General features: G+C 35.8%; 1 non-coding gene across 1 annotated transcript; it reads left to right on the forward strand.

The window, feature by feature from the left end:
• The first annotated feature begins 7494 nt into the window (after nt 1-7494).
• LOC116149114 (U6 spliceosomal RNA) lies at nt 7495-7597 on the forward strand. The gene has a single exon (XR_004132724.1). It is a non-coding gene; the product is annotated as a U6 spliceosomal RNA (small nuclear RNA).
• The last annotated feature ends 316 nt before the right edge of the window (nt 7598-7913 follow it).

Consider the following 7913-nt stretch of genomic DNA (forward strand, 5'->3'; position numbering starts at 1 on the left):
CGTTTGCTGCTGCAAGCCATTGGGCTTTGGGATTGTTTGTTACACAGTATCACCACAGCTGTAGCTGCATAATACAGTTTGTAAGGTTGTGCTGAGTCAGTCAGGCTCCGGAGACAGACTGCTGGATTTGAATTCTAACTACACTGTTTTTGAATTAAGTGATATAGTTAAGTTATTGACTTACATTAGGGCCCTCTTTAAAGACAGTGAAGTGTAAATAAATTTACAGGATTGTTGTGAGAATTACTTGGGTTGAGATATATAATGTGTTTCAAACAATACCTCAAATGTAAGTGTTTGCTACATATAAATAAGTTACAATTCTTGATAAAGTCTAAAATTTCACATAATTTCACCTAGAATGGTGATCTTTATGTAAAAACAAAAACATATATTAACCTTTAATGTTTAAATATAAACAGTAATGCTAGCTGTTTATAAATTATATACTTGAGTGTGCGTGTGTGTGTGTGTGTGCGTGTGTGTGTGTGTATCTAAATCTCAATGTAAGAGCCAACCTGCAATGGCTCAGTGTTTTAGTATTTCTCTAAAGTATCACACTATACAGAACATTAAATTGGATGGCCACAGATATTTGGGTGGAGTAAGATATTGAAAATTCTGAACAGAAAGTTACCAAAATCTGTATTATTTCCCTATTGCTACTGCAATAAATTATTATAAATTTAGTGGCTTAAATGATACAAATTTGTTATTTTACAGTCAGGAGGTCAGAAACCCAAAATGGGTCTGACTGAACTAAAGTAAAGCTGTTCTCAGGGTTGTAGTCCTTCTGGAAGCCCTACGTCAGAATCCACTTGCTTTCTATTCAATCCTTTAGACGTGGCCCGCATTCTTGGACTGGTGGTCCATTCTTGCATCTTCCAAGTCAGCACTAGCAGCCGCCATCTCTCTTGTTGTGGTTCCCTGTCCCAATTTAAGGATCTTTGTGACTACATTGAGGTTACCCAGATAACACAGAATAGCCTCTATCTTAAGGTCAGTTGGTTGCAAACTTAATTCCATCTAATTCTCCCCTGCTATGTAATCTCATATTTCCAGTTTCTGGAGATTGGATATAGCTATCTCTGAAGTCGGGGGACACTATTCTGCCTACAAAGATACTCAGCCTAATTTCTAAGGACAAAATAATAGTGTTACCAACTTTATCTATTACAGTGAAAAACAAACTCATTGCCATATCTTGTGACAATAAAATACTTCTCTGTGTTACTGTGTATTAAAATTTCCATATGTGTTTTTTTTTTCCATTTGGGTGAACATGCATATTTGTCTGAAACAGAATGCTCTTGTGTGCAAATCCGCACATCCTATTTACATTAATAAAATCTTTCAGAAAACAACATTATATATTTTATGTATTCTACATACAAATATATTTTTTTCCTATTTAGAAAAGTCCTCCACAAGAGAAGTGTTTTCAAATCGGCTGTTTTGGGATTAAAAAATCAGTGCACATCTATTCTTTATCATGGCTCTCCTATTATACAAGTTTTTATTTTCAACCTTTATTTTTTTACCCTCTTATTCTAATACTAGCCATGCTACAGGTATTTTTTTTTTTAGTATTTTTTAGTATTTTTATGACATGAAGTAAAATTCCATTGGGTGACTTTTGTCCAATTAGGGCATTTAGAATAACCTATATGAGCTTCAACTGAAATGGAAAAACTATCAAGAATCTACTTTTATTCTATTATTTTCTTCTTAATAGCAAAGTTTGTGTTTTCATATTGCTTTTCTTTTTCCCCTTGAATTCTTGATAAAACTTATTTTACAGAGGAGAAGTGAAATACTTTATAATTTGCTTTTAAGACGCATTTAAAATGGAAGTAAGATAGAATTATTTTATATAGATGTGATTTGCTGTCCATTAACATACAAAGAATAAAGGCGAAAATTTTTATTTAAGAAATGAATTTTCTTTCTTTTAATCTTTTCATCTTGTTAAGAATGTATTATGGGGCAGAGGAAGTTATTGAAAGTTGTAGGGAACTGTCACTATTACAAATACTATTAAGCTTTTGCGTTCTGGACACCGCTTGACTGAAATTTTGTAGATCAGAATCCTCTTTTTCCTCCCCTCATTTAGATATTTTTGCAATGTCACAAAACTATTAGATTTCACGTGGCATCTACAATATCATTTAATTCTGAAATGCCGAGAGCACAGTTGGCTGCAAGTTGTTTGTTGGTGTGATCGTTCCAAACAATTCAAGGATAAATCTCGCTGACTGACTTTGCTAAAGAAAATTAATGGTGTCAGCAATGTAACCTCCGAGATGAGGGACAAAGACAGGTAGCTGTGGAATCTGAGGAAAGTCACAGAAAAACACCAGTTACCCTGCATTCCCGGAAGCCTGTGTATCTGCCAGTAGCAAAAACAACACGATTTGAAAAGAACGCTAACATCACTAAGGGTAGACCAGAGCACTTTTGAGGTCAGCACGGTTTTAGTGCCTCAACTGGCAAAATTGGGACCATTACTGTAGATTTCTTTCTTTAAGGTCATGTCATTTATTTCTTTTTAAAGGCAAAGCATACATTTTAAGGACAATGGCTACTGGACGAAATTCAACTATAAACTCGTCTGTCTTCAGGTTTCAAAATGACAGACCCATTTTAAAAATGCCATAGCTCTTCAGATTGTTCGGAAAAGCAAAATCCTTTAGACGACTTTGAACTTCGTATCTTCATCTTGTTTATGCATTTGTTTCCCTTTGATTTTAAGATCCTCTAAGGGTGAGTTTCCTTCCTCTGTTCTCAGCTGGTTCTGATCTATCATGCTATTTTCAGTGTCTCAACCCTATAAGGCTTAACATTTATGGCTTTAATTTTCAGTGTCATGTTCTTTTCAAATGCCAATAAAAACTAACTTTAAAAAACACAAAAGCAGGAGGTGGTTGACTATGTTACTTTAACTGGCCTATCCGAAATAGGAAAAAAAAACCAAGCTCCCGATAATTGTTCATTTTTTGACCATGAAAATAAGAGAAATATTGATAACAGTAAGTTGTTCACACTTCCTCCAAATAATACGGAAAATACATTTTAATTCCAAATATATCTGAAGGAAATTTAAAGTTTAAAACAATGGCTGCATACTAATCATGTTTATTTTAATAAGTGCCTAGATAAAACAGAGTTTAAAATACAACGTATATGAAGAGGAATATTCACAACACAAACTAACTTCCTCTTACTCCCTTGGGCAACCCGAAGTTAATTATGGCCAAAATGACTCTCTGATCCATATTATTTTGAGAATCAGATAACGCAATCACTTGCCATTGCATTTTTTGATTTAAAAAGTCCTGTTAGATGATATGACTTGAAAATAATAATGGTAATAATCACAGTAAGTGAAAATCCCCACAGCATACAAATATTTCTGTAAATTTTAAATGTGCACAGTCATGACATCACTCACGTGACCAGTTGGAGGGAGAATGTATTTTGACAAAAGACAATTAAATGTCTTTTCCTGAAACATAGCTTCAAATAATACCTTCCATGCATGCCACCTTGCATTTTACAATGAATAAAAGTTTAAAATTTTGCATGATTTATGTCATAATATCTAGAAACTCTATCGCTTACTTAGTTCAAGTCCAGAACTAATCATTTCATCCTCGATTCAACAAAATGTTCAGGGGGAGGTTATAGCTTAGAGGTAGAGCACTTGCTTAGCATGTACGAAGTCCTGGGCTCAATCCTCATCACCTTCATTAAATAAATAAATAGACCTAGTTTACCCCCCTCCCCCGCCAAGAAAAAGCAAAGCACAAGTGGAGGATTTAAAAAAAATTGTGAGATCTCTAAAAAATGAATGTGCATACATAAAGCAATGATGAAACTAAACAGAACTCAGTTCACTTTGTCCAAACAAAAATATGCCTCTTTTTTTTTCTGAAGTTAATGCTTTAATTTTTTTCTAAAATAAAAAACCCAGACCAATCAACACATTTTTATCTAAAACCATATCCGGAAGGATTTTTTATTTCTTCTTTTCACAAATATTCACTTTCATTAGTCAAAGAAGCATGTTGACGCTCCTGACACACTTTTTCTTGACATGTCCATCAGCATTTGCTCAAACTTCCATACATGCAAGTTTCCTCCTCAGAACACAGCTGTATATAATGGCTGGAGTCTTCTATGACCTAAAAACACCTTTCCAAAACCACAGGCTTTCTCTTCCAATATTATAGAAATGGTATGTTAGAAAAGCAGTAATCCCTCTCTGCAGGAAATTGAAACTATATTATCAAATCACACCCTGATGTGAAAATGGATACCAAGCTATAATCTTCCTGCACACACGGCTAGTGTACACTGATGTGAGTGTGGTCCTGCACTGTGACTGAGCAGCAGATTAGGAGTGGACTGTTGGGGACGGTTTCTAGGATTGACTCATGAAACTTCCTGTACAGGATCTTCCATAAAATTTCCCTTTTCTTTGGACATGATCCAATGTGTCTGAAAGCCCAAGGGTTGAAAGACAGAGAACCTCAAGATTAAAGAAACCCTGGTGTGTAAATTACACCTAGGAAGAAAGACAGACCAGTCAAGAGCACAGTGTTGAAATTTACTTGAGTGATAAATGTCAGTCACATTTGAGTACTTGTACATTTATTAGAGTAGCTAGTCTTACATGACCTTACACCAAAATTTTGGTAAAACTGAAGGAGACACAAAATGGCCTCCCTGATGCTAAGGCAGCTTACATAGTTCACTGTGATGGGTTAACTTGTTTTCTCGGAGTTCCTTCTAACAGACCCACCTGTTTTATTCCTTGCTACTCTACTGTTTAACTTGCTTGAATGATTACGTGCTCAGTCACCCCCAACCCTATGATTTACTCCCTCCCCAAAATAGCTTGTAACCAAAACCCAGAAGCAGTTTTCCAGGAAGAAGTTCATGGAATGATAACACTGAAGGAACAACCAGATCCTCCAAGAGCCCCCATGACATGGGAGGGATCAGACCTGATATAGCCAAGGCTGCAGGGAGCGACCGGAAGTTCCCACTGACACACAATAAACTTTTATAAAAGACTCTACTGTTCATTATCACTGATATGCTCCGTCCCATTTGCCTATACGATCACCAAGCGCCAACCCCAATAAGGAGTCACAGTTTCCAAGGCATGAGCCTGCCATGACTCCCCTGTGGGGGGCAAAGCAATAAAGTGGCTCTCTTCTTTACTCCCCAAGCTCTGCCACTGAGTTTGAATTCACTTTTTGGGGTGCAGAGGCTGATTTTTTGGCAACAAAGCTGGTAACTGGAAATGGCTTGTTCCCTTTACAGGCACCTAAAATGTGTGTCATTGGCTTAGTGGTTGGATGACAGGTGGTAAGAAAATAGATATTGTAAATCTTGTAGCTGAAGATCTGGCAAAATGTTCAGGAAAACTATTGCCATTTAATTGTTGAAAATTTTCAAAATAGACTATGTGCTTGCCTAGCCTAACTTCACAGAAATGGAGTTAAGACCAAGTGTGTATCGGCTATGATTGGCAGCTTTTAGCAAAGTACTGTAAGATATGAGATCAAGTAAGAATTGACTGGTCTTCAAATATAGACGCTAATAGAGGAAATAAAGAAATAAAGAAAGTCATGGGGTTGGAAAAGGCACCACCTCTAGATCACGTCTAGATCTAAGTCAAAAGATTTGAGACTGGAAAGACCCGATAAGACTCCTTTGTTGGATGATTGTCTTAGTCTTGAGAGAAAGATCTTTCAAACTAATACTGACATATCTGAATCCTTTCCTTCAGTTTACCCCAAATTAGCCAAAAATTAGTGGGATTAACTGTAATAGATTGATAAAATAAATTAAAAAATACTGCAGATCTGAGAATTATGCACCGAGAACTTTGCATAGTTTTGCTGCCACATTTGGAAAAAAAAAAAAAAAAAGAGCAGAATTCTAATACATTTTAGAGGAATTGTTTTCTTAAAGGAAAAAATAATCCAGAAAAAAATGGCTTGACTATTTTACTTCAAATCATCCCTTGGTGTTCAGAGTTGCCAAGTAGGAGGAACGCTATAAAAGTCACACACTACCAAATAGGTAATTTTATGCACTTCAGATGTAGCTTTGCAAAATAATAAACAAGGAAAAATTTGTCAGAATGAGGGAAAAAAAAAATCAAGCAATCCTGCAGAACAATGTAAAAGGAGGCCAATTAGGGAGGGTCCCAGTAAGATGATGCCCCAACAAAGCAGAAGTTTCTGCAGTGCCTAACCTGTAGGATGTTGCCATTGCTCTGGAAAAGTGATTTCAGTGTGCCTCTCATTCTTCATTTTCCCAGATTAAAATTTTTATTATGGTCGTGTGATAACCTTACACCTGCCACAATGGCTATCACCGAAAAGACAACAAATGACAAGTGTTGGCGAGGATGTGGAGAAAAGGAAACTCTTGTGCACTGTTATTGGGAATGTAAATTGGGGCAGCCCCTATGGAAAACAGTATGCAGAGTCCTCAAAAACGAAAAACAGAATTACCATATGACCTAGCAATTCCACTGCTGTGTCTTTATCTGAAGAAAACCAGAACATTAATTAGAAAAGATATGTGCACCTTTATGCTTATCGCAGCATTATTTATAATTACCAAGATACAGAAGGAACTTAAGTACCCATCAATGGTTGATTGGACAAAGAAGATTTTGTATATATAATATATAACATAAGTTACTCAGCCATTAAAAAAAAGAATAAAATCTTGGCATTTATGAGAACATAGATGATTTAGAAGATATTATGTTAAGTGAAATATTCAGATAGAGAAAGATAAATTCTGTACGTTTTCACTCATGTGGAATTTTAACAGCAAAATATATGAACAATCATAACAAATAATAAACAGGGAACAAAGAAGCGGTTTCCAAGAGAGACGGGGTGGGGGGAGGAAATAAGTGAAGGAGATGAAGAGATACAAACTTCCAGTTATAAAATAAATGAGTCATGGGTATGAAGTGTACAATGTGGGGAAGATAGTCAATAATTATATTGTATCTTTGGTAACAAATCATAACTAGACTTATTGTGGGGATCATATTGAAATGTATAGAAAATTTTAAATATTATGTTGTGTAAGAGAAACTAACATTGTATTGCAGGTCAGTTATATTTCAAAAAGCAATAAATAAATAAAAAAACAAGCTCAAAGGGAAAGAGATCAGATTTGCGGTTACCAGAGGCTGGGGTAAAGGGGTGGACATTTAAAGGTACAAACTTCCAGTTATGAGAAAAATAAGTACTAAAGAGGTAATGTACAACATGATAAATATTAACACTGCTGTATGTTTATATATGAAAGATGTTAAGAGAATAAATCCTAAGAGTTCTCATTACAGATTTTTTTCTATTTCTTTAATTTTGTTTCTATACAGGATAATAGAGATTCACTAAACTTGTGGTAATCATTTCATGATGTATGTAAGTCAGATCATTATGTTGTAGTGCTCGCTCCAGCAGCACATACTAAAATTGGAATGATACAGAGAAGATTACCACAGCCCCTGCGCAAGGATGACACACAAATTTGTGAAGCGTTCCATATTTTTAAAATGCTCAATATCACTAATTATCAGAGAAATGCAAATCAAAACTATGATGAGGTATCACCTTACACCAGCCAGAATGGCCATCATTCAAAAGTCCACAAATGACAAATGCTGGAGAGGCTGTGGAGAAAAGGTAACCCTCCTTCACTGCTGGTGGGAATGCAGTTTGGTGCAGCCACTGTGGAAAACAGTATGGAGATTCCTCAAAAGACTAGGAATAGACTTACCATATGACCCAGGAATCCTGCTCCTGGGCATATATCTAGAAAGACTCCAACTTCAAAAAGACACCTGCACCCCAATATTCATAGCAGCA

Source organism: Camelus dromedarius, chromosome 1 (genome assembly GCF_036321535.1).
Source record: "Camelus dromedarius isolate mCamDro1 chromosome 1, mCamDro1.pat, whole genome shotgun sequence".
Taxonomy (NCBI): domain Eukaryota; kingdom Metazoa; phylum Chordata; class Mammalia; order Artiodactyla; family Camelidae; genus Camelus; species Camelus dromedarius.